The following is a 17,500-nucleotide window of genomic DNA, read 5'->3' on the forward strand; positions in this document are numbered from 1 at the left end:
CCAGTCTTCCAATCTACAGGAGAGTTTTGGGAAAAAAAAAAAACAAAACCCCACAATCCGCAGTGACACAGTGTTAGATAGAGGATGAGAGCAAATGGCACAGTCAATACCAAAGCAATTTATGGTGACATTCTGCAAATATTTAGAAGAATGGAAACACCAAGGAGATACACACAGGACAGGTCGCTGAAGTTATGACCAGCATAACTGGGAAACTGATCAATTTAAGATAAAGTGTCAGAAAAATACCATTTGAATTATATCTGTGAAACTTTAGTGGGAACTTCACTGCTTGGGACATTTAAACCTGCTCTGGACAAAGTATTAGCAAATAGCCTGTAGGGAACAATCCTGTAATGTCAAGAAGATGGACTAGATGTATAACAGGTCTTTTGCTGCTCCAATTTTTATTATTCTAATCCATCACCCTTACCGAAATTTTTTTGTAGACCTTTAAAATTATAACCATTAGAAAATTATGTCTTTGTCTGTATAATATATACACACATATGGATGTAAGGTCTGGTTTTTAAAAAGTCAAAGTGCAAAGACAAATCTTGCACCTAATTTGCCCATGCTGCAGCTGTAACTATGCATTAATCTGGCAAGTACAGATAGACATTTCTAATTATGGTTATGCGAGTGCACAATTTCCATGCATAATTTTGACAAGTGAACTTGCAACTTAGGCATGCAGTAACTTAAATATGTTTACTGTTGACAACATAGCGGAATTGGACTGTGACATGCTTGTGCCAAGAAACCAGGATCAGTTTGTGAGCTTTGCCCCAAAACAGAAAATTAGAAATCCTGCAAGGCAGACGACAAGTTGACATCAAAGCTTGCAGAAGTAGCTAAGAAGTCCCACAAGGAGCTGTAAACAAAACACGTCCATCAGGGATTCTCAAGGAAAAGGTGAAAGATTTTATTTGGCTCCCTTCTGCCCAAACCACTATGGTCTTCCTCATTTTTCTTTGCCCCCCTGGTTTGCAGAGAGGCTAGAACTCCCTATTGCTCTTTGTACAACCTGAAGTCCACCGAGGATTTTGTACTGACAATCTACTAACAGGAAAAGTCACTCAGACAGAGCAACAGCTGCAGAAAGGACCTCTGTTCCCCAGGCACAGGGTGGCAGAACTCTTTATGAACATCCAAGGTGTGTTAAAGCCAGAGGATAAAGGCTTCGCTTTGTCCATGCACATTATTGTTATTTCTGTTATTCCAGAAAGGAAATCCTCTTATTGACTAAGGCAGTGGGCAATCACCCTCATATGAGTGCCAATAAAGAGATCCATTGTCTACATACTTCAGTAGGAAAGAAAAACAATGAAAGGGTATGGAGAAGCAAAAAGGTGTTTTCCTTTTAATCTTTTAGACTGTAATAGCCATAATTGGCTTTTCTATATAGTTTGGCTCCCATTTATCATAGTATTACAGTGAGAAACAGCAGCCTGCACTGATTTTTATACACAAATCTTAATGACTTCAATTGCTTCTAAGGATGCAGAATGGTGGCAGGATATGGCCACTCACCATTAAGGCCCTAAAGCCTTCATAATTACTGAGTATACAGAATATTTATTATAGAGACTATGCCAGGCCTCTTTTGTGAGCTGCCCTGGGCCTGTTCTCTGAGCCACATCAAGCAAGAAGTTTAAATGAAACTGCTCCCAAGTTTCTGAAATGGTTTAATAAAACATATACTGACTGTAATATTCAGTTTATAGTAGAAAACTATTGCCCCTTGGTTTGAAAAATGACCTCTAGTTGGCAATTTTACTCTCAGCTTCATAGATTATAGTCCGCTGTTGGTCATTTTCTCAATCCACAGGGCAATACTTTTCCATAACAAGCTCAAACTGCAATCAGTATTTGTAGGCTGTTACACAACTTGAGGATAATATGTCTCAACACATTCTATTATATGACTAAACAAAAGAAATAACAACCTGGTGACACAGACATATGGAGAAAAGCAGTGCTATTCTTCTAATGCTGAGATGGCAGAAAAACATAATTCTTTGTATTGTGCTAATTTACATTACATTTAATGTCTTCAATACACAATAATTCTGATTGGATTTTTTCATTGATGGTGTTTTGGTTTATGTTGTCTTATGTCTATTCTTATGTTAACGTAAAACGACAAATACTAAATTCTATTAGTATCAGATTTTAGAAATGACCCATAGCGACAGATAGCCTAACATTGTAAAAATCCCATTAAAACGTATTCACATAGATATCTTAAAGATCATTTGCTCTTGGGCACACAAAACACACATTCATAAACTTACAGGTTTGATATTAGGAAATTCTGATACAGTTTAGTAGGCAAGCTCAAGTAATTGTTTCAGCACCCAGCTCTAGTTCATAAATACGAGATGAAATAACAGATTTTGGAAAAACAGTTCACCCGTTTAGATAATCAGATAGATACATTGTGTTGAGGACAAGTCATAGACCAGGAAGCGAGGGAGATCTGGAGCCTGTTCCAAGATGTGCCATGGACAGATCTTAGGAAAATGAGCCCCACCTTCCCAACCCACGGTTACTCTGATCCATGGGGCTAATACAACTTACCTAGCTGCCCGGAGCGTGGCGAGGTTTAATTCTTTAGTCAATGGATGATGAAAGTTCTTGTAGATACTTCACTGTAAATGCAAAATATTTATAATTACAGGACTAATATTCATCCCCATCTGTAAATAAAACTCTGTGGTTGAAGTGTGACACCCACCCACACCCAAAGGGAACAACGTCCTCAGCTGAGGCTAGTGGCGTCAAGCAGAAGAGGACATTTTGTCATCCATCCATCCATCTATGATACTGCATTTTGATATACTAAAGGGGCAGGTATTTTTTTTTTTCTTTGTTCATTTTCCACTATTGTCCCTATATTGTTGCTTGCTCACAGATTCACCTGCATTGTCTAGCTGGAATTTAAGTGTTCTGGATTCATTTAAACATGTGGGAACTGCATCCATAAGCTTTAAAACATTCGACCTAAAGAATGTCTTTGAATCTGATTACTAGAAGATGATGGCTCTTTATCTTACAAGTCTTCAAGGAATTTAGATGTCTAACTCATTAATAGTGTTTGTTGCATTAGATTTTACATTTTTATGATTTTAGACAAAAGGTTTTCTAATACAGAAAAAAACAGCTTTTTTTTCATTTTGAGGTAATAAAAGTGGCACATATGTGCCATAGCATAATGGATTAATTAAGGAATATGATGTTTATCCTAGGTCCTGAGTTGTACATCTTCATAACTCACTCATAAAAATTAATGTATTATACCACGCTCCACAATGATATATCTATTTTCACCACACCTGTTGAGAATAAATTGTTCTAAATTGGATTATCCTGATATCCAGTGAGAAATGTAAAAATTACATTGTTATTTTAAGAATTTACATTGCTGTGTATAAAAAACCATAATCTTCTCACTGAGCTTTTGAACTGTCATGTTACTCCCACTGTTATGAAATCATAATTGCTGCTGCCACACCTAAAATCAAATGCAATGCATATTGTATTTTTTCGTACAGTGTGCATTTCCTACCTTAATCACAAAACCATATACAGTATATTTTAGGACTATTCTTTCATTACTGACTGCTTTTGTATATAAGTAATATACAACTATGCATGCAAGGACTCATAAAATCCTCATTTCTAAAATCAACAGATGAAAAATCCCCAAATAATAATGTACAGATGTTTCATATTTAAATGAGCTCTTGGCATTTAATGCTGCCAATCATATATGCAATAAAATTGGTGAATTTCAAGGCACTCAACATTTACAGCAGATTATTTTTATTTTTTTTTATATCAAAAGATCATTGTGGGACGACTGAAAAAATGACTGTTCAATAAATATACAATGATATATTTCTGATGTCATCTTGAAATTCCTATGAGTGGTCAACTACACTATATTGTTCCATACCAATTCCTGTTCCTTTTACCTCAAGAAAGGTGATTCTGCTGTCTTTAAGGTGCAATGCCTCACTAAAAGTAAATTATCTGCTCATTATCTGCAGAGTAATCCTCTTCCTGAATACAAGACAGAACATCAGAGTTTCTAATCCTACACAGATAGAGTAATTCACATCCACTGTACGTTTTACTGTAAAGAGAGTAATACAATATGTTTGATAAATCATGTATGTGTCTGTGTACAAAGAAAAAGGTTTATCTCCTTTCCTACAAGATGCATCCGTATTAAAATGCACATACTCCCCATGCTAGCACCGCTAGAATCTTTAGAAGTTCTATAATAGAGACATCTAAGTTTAAAAAATGGAGCAGCTCACAGGTCAAACAAGTTCCCGATGAGAAGTGCTTAACCAGAAATATTATTCCTCTGATTGTAAGTTTTCATCCATACATCAAACCCTAGAATATATTGATTAAATAAAACTGATCTTTCTCTCTTTCAAAGCAAAAGAGAATTAAATCATCCCCACTGCTTTTCCTTGGTTTGGAACTATCACGTTGTACACAGTGGCCATGTGTCCTGCTTAGAATTACAACATCCTTAAGGAGAGCTCATTCTACAGTGACTGATCACAGGTTTCATTCCTCTTCCTCTAAATCTTCTGCTCCTGGTCATAATCAATGGCACTTGATAGCCCAATATTCTGATCCAATATGGCAAGCGATATGATCCAAGATCTGCTAAAAATCAATAAATTCATTTGCTTCAGGAAATTTTGGATCAGGACAACTTTAAGTATATGTAAATACCAGAATTTACTGCAATTATGCTGGCACATCCTCCCTTTCTCATACTTCTTTTTCACTGCATAGCTGCATCATGCCTTAATTTTGCTTGCAATCCTACATAAAGTAATCCAGGCCAGGCAGCCCTTGCAAAGCCTTGCCAAAGGCAAGGTCTGATGGCTTAGAGAACAGAGGGTCTCTTTCAGCAAAACAAATCAAAACACTGCTTCTCTCTATATTATAGAGCCCCACATAACGTTGACCGGGGTCCGAAGATAGCATCAAATACTCACATAGCATGAACACATAACAGACTGCTAACAATGACTATGAAGAACACGAACATGTGGACACAGCGGTCGTCTTGGAGTTTAGTTTTGTCATTTTTTGGCTTGTGCAAAAATGTGCAAGTTAACTTAATAGCTCCCTCGGGCCACTGTGTCTCCAAGTCAGCCTTCAGCTTGGTTCCAGTCCACCTGCACTGTGCTGCTCTGTGCTGGGCAAACTTGCTCTAACACTCCACGCGTACCATACCCAGGCCAGAAAACCCTCTATGAGGGATGCAGTTGCTATTCTGGAAGGCAATCACTGCTAGGCTAAAATGGCAGCAGCCAAGTTCCACTTGCACGTTTCACCCCACAGGGACAGATGAAAGGAGACGTGCTAAATGGACTTCTCTTACTGCATATACACATCGTTCAGGAAATTGTGTAAGGTATTCTGCATTTTTTTTAAAAGGCAAGGAATTTTTAAATGTACTTTGAATCTTCTTTAAATTAGCATCACAGGCTAGAGTAAATGCATAATTAGTAATAAATTAATTAACAAAAGAGGAATTTATTACCTGTTAGTTATTTCAGTGTAATGGAGTTACAGAAATGCAGAACGATGAGTAAATACAGGCATATGTACCAGTGAAGAAGGCTACAGCTCGGGCACACTCTTCAGCCCTTTAGTCTTCTTCCCCTGGAAATCAGTAGTTCAGCACCAGCAGAGCAAAGATGAGAACCTTGCTTCTGCTAAGCAGCACTAATTTCTGCCCATAGTGACATTCAGAAGAGGATCAAGCAAGTCACAGGGGTAAGAAAAGTGTTTGCTCATGATGTGGCTGTCACCAATGAAGATGAGTTTGTAACACCCTCCAAGCATCAAGACGACACACAAAAGAAACATTAAAAAAGAATAAACCCAACAGATACTCTTGCAAACTCTATCACTGCAGTTCTCCAACTGAAAAAGCAGAAGTCGGAAGATCAAGAACTCGCAGTTAGGATTTTCCCGTTAGTTAAAGAACATAAGGATTCTCCTGAAGTCTTTGATTGATATATGATCTTTTCTTTCTTTTCAGGCAGAACAGCTGTCCAGTGAACTAGAAGAAATAGCCCTGAAGACAGCTTTGTGTCTGATATGACTTTGAGAGGGAAAATTATCCCAATGATAAATGCTTTACATAGAACGTCTAAGGAAAAAAAAATGTCATCCATGAAAGAGTTTTTCTTTCTATTTGAGCAAGCAATCACTATTATCATCACGGGGCGGGGGGGAAGGGGGGCAGGTCTGCAGTGTCTGATACCAAAGAGAAAAGGTACATCCCTCACAACCGGATTCGGAATGAATCTAACCGAAAAGGGGCAATAGGTACTTTTAAGAGAAGGGCAACTGGGCAAATGTGGAGAGAAGCAGAGAATTTTCTGAAGGCTGTCAGGACACAGTGTCCTGGCATATATTCTAACTTCCTTCATTCTTCTTTGCAAGGCAATTCTTTATTAAAGGTGAAACACACTTTGCTGGCTGATAAAGATACACAATTCTTTGCCACAACAACTGTACACAGAAATAGCTTTACTATCTCCAAGAAAAAACAAAGCAATAACAACCAATGCAAACCTTCTCAGCAGAAGAACTTGGTACAAATTAGTTTAAATTTATTCAATCTGATGGAATTATGCAAGTTACATAAATCGAGGACTACAGCCACTGTGATAATACCATAAAGTTATGTCCAGGTTAGAGGAAAGACGGCATGAAATGGAGTCTTTCTGGAGCTTCCTCTAGAGCTGTGTTTTGGCAGCATGGTGAGGGGCTAAGAAAAGAGCCTGAGAGCACGAGCAGCCAGAATACTCAGGTGGAATATGTGTTTTAAAATGAGAAAGACGCACAAATCATTGTGGCACTTCAGCGTATGGATGAGCACCGATGGCTGCTGTCATACGCAGCCAGCAAAAGGAAGAGTAATTACCACTGTACTTTCCTTGAAGTAACCAAATCCAGTATAACACCAACAGTGGCAAGCAGTATATCAGTGGTTCATCCACGCACCCTCCAAAGCCTTGTTGAATTTGTCACATTGATGGTCAAGACTGAAGAAGCACTCCTACATATCGGATACAGGATAGGATAGGTCTTGGCTTAGACATGCCTGGCAGAAGAGCATGATAACCTTCCACCCATCCTGTCTTAGTGGCCCTTGAATCCTTAACCTAGATCTCCTTGCTCACCCTGCCCAAAACTCTTCATCTTTCAATACAATGGATCTTTCCTCAACTTTCACTCTTCCAACTTTCACTCTCCTCCCAACCAAGCACCCTTCTTCCTGCCCCAAAGCCTTCCCGAATAAGCCCCCTGTGAGTATACTTATTCCAGAAGCTAATTAAAATTAAATAAGCTCTTTAGCATTGAGAAACTTAGACAGTAACACATTCTCATATGCGTTTGCACAGCCAGAGATAATTTCTCTCCCTTCTCTCGCATACGTTGAAGGCCCTTCCACCCCCTATCCCAAACTGCCTCCTTCATCCCTATTTCTGGAGTCCTCCTCATCCTCCCACATAAGCTGCCATTAACCCTATGCATCAGAGTCGTGTTCCCACCAGCTGTTGACATCTGCCTGCTCTTCTGCCACCTCACCTGTCCCTCCCCTGCATCATCGAGTGCCAGCCCCTGCTCTCATGCAGATTTTAAATCCACAGTTTTCAGAAATCCTGCTCCATGGGATTCCAACAACAGAAGAACAGGAGATAAGAACATAAAAGCATCCTCAATGTGGTGTCTCATCAGGAAGCCAACTAAATCTGATAGACACTGTCCTCTCTGACCCAAAAGTAGCAAAGGGCTGAGCCTTTAAAAAGAACAGCACTTTATATGGTCTGTAATCGGCCAGTATCACCTAACAAACAAACAGCATTCACCAAGGTCTTTCCTTTTGGGGTAATCAAATCACATTTAAACAAATAATAATAATTTCCACACATACATGTTACACATATATTTCTATGTTTCCCCTCCTTCTCCCTCACTTTTAGTTTGCAGTGACAATCAGCAATTATTTTACAGAGAAAGACTCTATAGCAAGCTTACAGGATGCCTTTCGTAATAAGATAATTATTTGTAACTCTATAAAGAATTACAATTTTTAATTTAAAAAGAAATCAAATAAAAACAGCTTTCATCTTTCCTACCATGTGAAGAAAACATTCTCTGCCTACAACTCAAATTATCATTCTCTCCTTTGTGCAAAATGAATTGACCCAGAAAACTAAAAGGGTAAGAACCCATATTTGCTGGGCTTATTCAGCAGCCAAAAGTTCATGAAAAACACTGTTGTGTATCACATAGCAACCACTTGATGCCTATTGTTAAAATACAGTAGTTATTCAAAAAGTAAAATCTTGCATTCTCAAATAAGAAGCCAGGCTGCAATGTGTGTTTACTGTTTTTGGGAAACAGTCATTTTGCCATTTTCTCTTTTTCCATAGTCTTGGCATATTTGGTCAGCTATGCAATGCGCAGTTACCCACAGGAAAGAAAAGGAACACAAGAATTTTCCTCCAGTGTTTTGCTCACAGGACAATGTCCATTCAAAGCAACACTTGAGATCACTATTAAGAGAGTTGAGATGTGCTCTATTTTTATCCAGCCACACTTTCGGTAAAAACATATTATTCCAGAGGAAGAACGGGAGGGAGAAAGGGAGAGAAGTTTATTGCTTTTTGACTGAGCATTACAGTTGCACACTTTCACTTGTTCTCAAAGCAAGACACTCTCAGGAGGTCCTTCACAGATGTACAGATGTCCACATCGCTCCTGCGCATTTGCACTTCTTCCCAGCACTGTTACCTGTCACTAGTTCAGACATCTCCCACTCCACCTTTCCTCCAAATCTTCCATGGTAAGATATGGTAAAAAATAAAATGCAATAAAAGTAAAATTTATAGAGGAGGAAAGAAGGTCAGCTATAGAGTCAGAAAAAAATCTTCACAATTTCTGTTAAATGGGGCGTGTGTTAATCCAAAATCTTTGAAAAGCGGTGGCAGATCACTTGAGCTATTCTGGCCTTCCCAGATTTCCTTGAAGGCTGAAAGACAGCCCCCAGTTTCAGTCACAACTGCATCAGACTAGTGAAATTATCAAAGCAAGACCAAAAGGGTTCTTCTGAAACAACTGCTGGAGGAGATGAAGGGAAGAATAAGATAGATATAAACTCCCTTGTAGGTGCTATTATGTTCTATTATATAAATAGTACAACTTAAAACTTCAAGATAGTGGCATTTTTAATACCAGAAGGGAACGGCAGACTTGCTTAGCATAACTTTGAGATATTTCATCAAGGCTGTGTATAAACAGGTGTGCAACATTTTTGCTAGCTGTAAGATGCTTGTTGAGATTATCTGCTTATCTAAAAGAGTGTTTAAACTCCTTTTGAGTAGTTAAAACAAGATAATGGTGGGAAGTAGATTAAAGGGAGAAAAAAAATGTGTGAGCGTAGACGTTTTTGCCAAGAACCTTACTTTGAGCCCAGCTGTACCCAGGGATGTGTGCACTGTTTCCATACCCTCTGAAAAGAAAGTGGAGTGGTAGGCAGGAAACCACACATGAATGCACGGAGCTGCTAAGGAAAAAATCTGAGAATGAATTAGGTATCTGGGAGCAAAGAGATGGGGTTTATGATTTTAGATAGAGAGATCTGGCTGTTTCCAAAACAATATGGAAAACATGGATGGGTTGAAATTGCAGCTTGCTTGCTGCAAGTGTTCCTGCTTGTCTTAGAGCCAGTTCTTTATTGGAGGTCAGAGGAGAATGCAAAAAATCAACTTCTTAACTGCACATCTTAGCTGTCTTAAAAGTATATATTCAAAGAGAAATGTATATACAATCAAATATTTGCATCAGTCCAAAGGTAGATCAGTGCGTATAGACAGGGATTGTCTATAGAACGAAATACTTGGTTTGGTCATTGGTCAGTGATCTGGCCATGACAGGATGTGATAATTATACTTGACTGTTGAATAGCTGTAGTTACAATAGTACAGTCGTGTAATTCATCAGCAAGATACTGGCATACCTGGTGAAACAAAGACCAAGCTAGTACATCAAGTGCACAACTAAAAGTTAGGAAATCTCTCCCCTAAAACGATAAAAAGTATACGTTGAAGAATAATGCAGAACTTTTCTAGCACAACTCAAATTCTCCTCTGAAAATGAATGCTCCTCTCAGAAACAGATTCCCAGCACAGGGACGGGTAATTTATGGTCCACCAAAATACTCTGCTGAACAAAAAAGTAATACCTACAGTGCGCCTATGCAAATCAGTAAGAATAAGTGACTCTAAGGACCAGTAAGAACAAAGCCCAAAACTCCTATCAAACATTATTTGAGGTTTGAAAAAGTCAAGACAAAGTGTAATTTTTTTAAATGGGGATAAATTGGGATTTCTGTAACAATTGACTCATTTTGCCTGCTTTTATCTAAGGATCTCAAAGAGCACTCCAAGTGTTAATTAAATTACAAAGCATTTTGGAGACAGGTAAATGGTATTATGCCCACTGGGGAACAGAGAGAACATTTATGTTTCATTACTAAAGTCACACAGTAATTCAGTGGCTAGTAATATAACCCAAGAATTACCAGTCGCCACTTCTACTCATTGACCCGATGGCCTCACAAGAGATAAAATTCGCCTTAAAAGCCCAAAATACTTTCCTCTTGTGCGTTTCTATCTTCCAAGAATTAGGCCAAGATTTTTAAATTTTATTTTATTTTTCTCCCTCTGCTTACTGGGAGGCCTTTCTTTCAGAGTCACACAAAAGAAGCCACTTCCTAAACTTCCCAAAGGCGTTAAGGATCACAGTACAGCAATACGGGTAGGAACCTAAACAAGGGCAGTGAACTGTCATGGTGCTGTTTAACAGTTCAGACAGCTGGATCAGGGTCCTCTTCTCCCTCTTCTGACCAGCCATACTGCCAGAGATGACACAGAAGAGCCCCTATCCCATCAGAACAAAGACGGAAAGACATACAGATTAAATAATCCTTTGCTGGCCAATTTACCCACTTCCAATCCTACTTTACCAAAGAAGCAGACATAAAACTACCCTAAGGAACACATCATATAATAATCTCCCGCTGAAAGGGACAACATAGGAAACAACCAACGAGGCCCTGAAAATGCTTCAAACCATGGGAGAGTCTACTACATCTATTTTGGGTTGCACGTAAAGAGATGAAGGAGAAACATTTCACCGACTGTTCTATTCTTAGCCAGAAAAAGGAAGCCACCGTTTTTCATTCTGGCTCGGTCCTGACTAGTACAACTGCAGGATCCACGAGTAATAAAGCAGCAAGATATAATGCAATCTGCACAATAGACAGTCCAGTGACTTACAGCACAACCTAAGGCATCTCTAATTCAAGACTGGTACAGCTCTGTTAGAGCTTTAACAAATTATATCTCCATTAGTAAACAGATTTTGGAGAGTTCTTCATAAAAGGTTTTTGTTTTGTAAATAATCATTTATTACTAAAAACAGGGAAGGACCTTTTTGAACTTTCTTTAAACCTTTTGAATACAATGTTAAACCAAGATTTCAGGCCTTATTTCCCTCACCCCCCTCGTTTCTTGTTATGTCATGAAGAATCAGCTATGTGGAAGAGATGAGAATGTCTTTGATCTAAGTGACCAAGGTTTAAGATCATCTTTACCGTGGCAGAAAATAAAGCTGCTGCATATATTTCCAGTAGTAGTATTATTGTTATATGGTATGACAATCATCATATTTTTTTCTTTTCCTAAAAATATGGCTAAAGAACTACACAGTTTATACACGGCATTCAAAATATTTTTCTTCGTTTACATTGATTGCATATTTCAAACCATGTTACAGCTGTATCGCTTAGCCTAAATCAAATAAGGAATCCACATAAATGCATACACACACATTCCTTGTTTTTAGACACTGCCAGTATTGACAAGATTAAAATATTTTTCTCATTCATTATTTATTGTGATATGATGAAACAGTAAGAGTATGTATTTAACAGAACATCACAAAGTAGAGTGAAAATGTGGACTCGCTGTTTCATTTCGATTTTACTGCGACAGTGTTAAGTATGTGACTCCTTGACTGCAATAATGACATCTTTGGGTGATGAAGATTTAAGATGCTTTGCAAAGATGCACTGTTATCCAAACTCTTCAGCCATGCTGATTAGCAGCATTATTAAATAGATGAACCCAAGACTGGAAAGAGTACCGTGACTAAGTCCCTCCTGTTGCAGAGGACTGGGGGGATCGGTGCTCAGTGCAAGAGCAGCAGCAAACTCCCACACTGTGTCAGGTGCATAACTGGAATGACTGGGAGGCAGTCATACACGTAGCACTCCAACACTTTTACGAGCACAAACATTGTTTGTTACCAAAAGGGTGTCCTCTGGACAGTTTCTCTCCTCCTAGGGTAAATGGGTACCACCCGACAACTGGAGATTGGGGTCAAGCAATACTGTATTTGGTTGAACCTCAAGTGCAGGATAGGTATGTACGGATTTGTTTTCCAAATGTATATACCTCGAATTGAAAACCAGAGACGCAGCACTGCAAGATCCCAGTTTCCAGCTCACAGTTGGGCACCATTCTGCACGTTTCTACTGGCAAAGAAGCAAGGAAATGACAAAGAGAGCACACCACAGCAAAGCAACTGTAACCAAAACTGGTACTGCTGGGCAGAGGAGCACAGAGCTCGCCTCCTGTAGCATGGGGCAGTATCTGGGTTAGCATAAAGAAAGAGACAGACACATTTCAGCCCAAATGCTTATTCTTGCATACTACAATCTAAATATACCCCCTATGATAAACGCAGCAGAATAATCAGAAGGTACTGAATGCTTAAAACGCATCCTTAACAAAGCAAAACAATGTAATGCATATCTCTCTTTACGTGTCAAACAATTTGCCTAACAAATCATAATAATGCAGAATGATATAAAATTCACCCATCAAGCCCAAATGCATGCACAAAGATTACCATGGCAAAGAATTGTGAATTTCATTAAATATGTTAAAGGCAAAAAAAAAAATTCAGCTTTGAAAAATAGTAATCCTGTCTTTCAACAAAAATATTATAGGAAGCTATGAATTTGGTAGATCTGAATAGGATGTTGGTACATGTTTTACTAAGGTAATATAATGGCACACTATTATTAGATCACATTAATCATTACTGTGCCAAAGGCACTGACAGCACCACTGAAAAGGATTGAAAGGGCTGGTAATGGATATAAATTACCCATTGTGTGATAAAAGGATTTTTACTAAGAAGGTAAGAATAAAACAGCAAATTTCTAATATAACTGTTGTGTAAAAACCAAAATAAAAGTAATCCAGTCAGTAATATCCACAAAATCAGAAAGTAAGCACTTTTGAAACAAGATAAAGTCACAATAAAAACTGTATACAATGTAAAATTAATTTTGTGGTGCATAATATTACTATCAATTTAAACAGTTTACATCATGACCTCTAAGGGGTATGGTCAAGAGATAGGTAAGCTTTGTTAATTAGAATCGAGTATGAGCTTCTGCATGTGTATTTTAAGTTTGTGGGTTTGGATTTTTTTTCTCAGGTTTGGTGTTTCGTGTTTGTTTTGTTTTGTTTTTTTTTTAACCTATAATGGCTTCATGACACCCCCTCGAAATTCAAGACATGTTGTGAGGTTTCTGTTTTCTACATTAACATCACAACAAACAGCACATCTCTCAGATGGTTTTATTTGGATTCCAAATGCTATTACAAAACGAACCACGGCTTTGCTGAGCTGTTTAACCATTTGATTGAAACCATTTGTATTACTAATTGTCCAGTTCTGTGCTCCTCCTTTACTCTGGCAAGTATTTCCTGGTATTAGTAGGGATCAGTGAGGTGAATTGGTCAAACTACATCCTTATTTACAGCATTAAAAGTCTACGTTTCTTCTTTGAAGTTGATGGAATTATTCTAGAATAGTCACTGTAGTTCTTTGAGACAATTGTCTAGAATAAAAACCCAGTAGCTCACATTCAATTAGTAAGTTTTAAAAATTGTGAGCCATATTCTTAAATGATATAAATTCATAAGTACAGACATCAATCCTGAAAACACTAACGTCTATGCTTAGCTTTACTCACGTGAGTAATTCCATTAGCATCAGTAATTCAATACCTGCTTATGCATTTGCAGTACTGAAGCTTTAATATGCCTGAATATCCTCTCACTTACATCAGCTATAAATCAGCACAATTCCTCTGAATCACACAGTTTCTACTGATTCACAAGATATAAAAATGAGTGGACAATCCAGTATAACAATTATAATAAAGAAATAACATAAGAATTTGATTTGGGAGCAGAAGTTATCAGAAATTTTGATTTAAGAATCACTTAATGCATGTAGAATGTAGAATTAATTATTGGTTATTTCCTAGGAAGCTAGACTTTTATTTCAAACTGAGGGCCAAATAACCCAATTCTGATTTCACACTGATTTCCACACCAATCTGATTTCTCAGACTTTACAGGAGCTTTTTTTCTACTGAACTGGAATAGCTCAGAGGAAAATCACATATACAATGTAGTACACCCCTCCACTCACTGATTTTCATGGGTGTTCTTCTCTTGCTAAGATACAACAGAATATGGTTCTGAATAATATGCATGAGATGTTCTATTGAACTTATGGAAAGAAAACAACAAAAGTGATAAAATGAATTTAATCATGAGTGTCATGGCTTTTTTTTTTTTAAATCATCAGTCTGTTGATAAAGTAATAAATGATGATTCATCTCTAACACAATTATTACATATCAGCTGCGTAAGATGAATGCTTATTATTTTTCCAAGCAGATTTTTTCTCAAAAAATCTATTTGTAGCTCACTACACCCTGAAAGAACTACAATGAAAAGTTTTGCTGAAGACAAAAATAATATTTTGACGACATAAAAAACCATGAGAACAGATTTTGCAATCTAATTTAGGTACCTCATTTTTATGTAATTTTTTAATATAGAAAAACAAACCTAAAAACTCAGATCCATAAGCAGAAGAAAATGTTATGAGAATAATATAAGTAAGTATTCTTACCAGTTACTCTTAAACCAACGAATCTGTTCCCTGGCTGAGGAAATTCTTAAAAGACACAGGATAGGTACTGAAGGTCGCAACTGTAAAAATAAAACCTGTGAGAAATTTAATATGTCAAAATTCAGTGTTTGAATCAGACATTTATGTTAAAATATTACAATGCCACCTCAAGCTGACAATCTACAGAGCAGCAGAGAGTATTGAGAATTAGAATATTAATGGGATTAACACCTTTTATTTTTTAAGCCTTCATAATGTATGTGTTTGGTGGTCATTTCATTTTGGGAACTGAAGAGTTCTTTCAGTTCTGGATTGTTTTGAGAGGGAAAACCTCTCCTCAAGATAATGCTGAGGAACAGAATGAAATTCTTCTGATCCTTTCCCCTAGACAGTGCAGCAAGAGAGGACAAAACAGGATAAAACAAAAGTTGCATAGCATACTCCAGAAACCCAGTTATTCTCTTTGACATTGATATTCTAATCTTTCAAACCAAGTAAAAAGAGAACAGCTACTAATTGTATTTTTACTTTTTTTTAGTTCCATTTTATAACAGAAATAAGTCCTTTGTAGATGATCTCATCTAATAAACCCTACTTAAAAGAGATAAGAGCTAGCAGTAAAAGCCAAGCCAGAAGACTTCCAAGATATTTGTCAGTAGTGAATTTAGGGCCATTACATTAGTAAGCAAAATAGAAACAAAAACAAAGGGCGTTCTTAGAGCAAAATAAAGTTCACTCAACTGAAGCTATAATCTGAAGAATTTATGACTGAGAATTCTAACTATGTTTATTCCTATGCGTGTCTAACAAATGAAATTAAAGGTCACTTCCAAATAATACACTTTGTGCATCCACATCAACCAAACTATTTCATACTGCAGGCTCTGGCTCTGAAACCCCAGTTCACGCACCACAGCCTTAGGGCTTCACCTTACCAACACCATTTTCCCAGAGAAGCAGGCTTCTCCGCAGAGCCCCGGTGGCGGGCTGTAGTACTCAGCATGTACAGAATTGCATCTTTCATTTCTGTGGGAAATAATTAAGAGCTTGGGCATTTTATTGCATGTGGTTTAAATCATTCAGCACCAACAGGACCACACCGCTGGGCAATGCCATTTGTTGACTTGAAGGATAAACAACTATTTTGAGGACTCCTATTGATGACGAAAGCAATATGAAGTAATTCTGCAAATTAGGAGTTCACTACTAAGCAGCACAGCCCTCCACTGTGCAATACCGATACAACACTTTCCATGTATCCTCTAAGAATTCCCCAGATTCCACCTTGTCCTGATTACATCCAATGCAAAACACCACTGCAGAATATCCCACTTTGTCCGTGCCACCTCCTCTTCTCACTCCTTTGGTTCCTCCACCATACCAAACACAGGCTACTTATTTTCAATTCGATGGTGTACCACAATGTTTCCCGATTCCCACTCCTTCCCCTCTCACTTGCAGATTGAACCAGTCTTTATCACGCTCTTCAAAAAATTTTCCAAGTGCTAATTCTGCCACACAGCTTCTCTGACATAGGAGAATTACCCCAGTAAAAGCTTCAAACCCCTCCTTTACAACTCACATTTCCACCGTTAACTGCCAACAATTCAGCAGTAGACATCTGGTTTGCCATCACCACTGTTTCTCATGTGTAGGAACACATTTCTTTTTTGCTCTCTCCTCATGCCTAGTTTTCTTTTACATGCCAATTGTCTCTGGTTTTATACTTGAATTATAAGCCCCAAAAGGCAAAGCCCATCTTCTCATTACATATTTTATAGTATTGAGCTTAATGGGTGGTGAGCAAGCACAAGCCAATCTCGTACGCCGTTTTCCACGGGTATGCCCAGCTACCTGAGAAGCAAAGCAACGGGCAGTCAAGCCAAGCACCTTCCGTGTAGGCTGGACGGTACGAAAACCTTTTGTAAATGGTTAAAAAAACCAAACCACTCCGCATCAGACTTCATCTCCCCAAGTAGGAAGTCATATCTAGACAGGATTGAGGTCTCATTTATAGAGGCCCATACCACTTTAGAATTTAAATAAGTGACTTTTGGTTACAATATTTGGACATCCAGGAAAAGCAAATTCTTGGACTGCTACATATAAACATAGGTCCCATCCAACGTTTTCAGTTGCACAGTGTCTAAAAACAGTGACAGCTTGTTTGTCTGGAATTTCTGCAGTTGTTGATGTCTTAAAACCTCAAGATATACCTTTTTAATGTTTACTTGCAGCTCATTCAATTTAAGAAAGCCAAGAAATAGAAACAAAGATGTTAATAAGCTGTTAGGTTTCGAAAAGATGTTATCTCGCTAAACAGGTTCTTAGTACTCCTACGCCAACATCGTAGACTACATTTTTGCTATGCTAT

The sequence above is a fragment of the Charadrius vociferus genome, unplaced genomic scaffold (genome assembly GCF_000708025.1).
Source record: "Charadrius vociferus isolate BGI_N301 unplaced genomic scaffold, ASM70802v2 scaffold341, whole genome shotgun sequence".
Lineage (NCBI taxonomy): Eukaryota > Metazoa > Chordata > Aves > Charadriiformes > Charadriidae > Charadrius > Charadrius vociferus.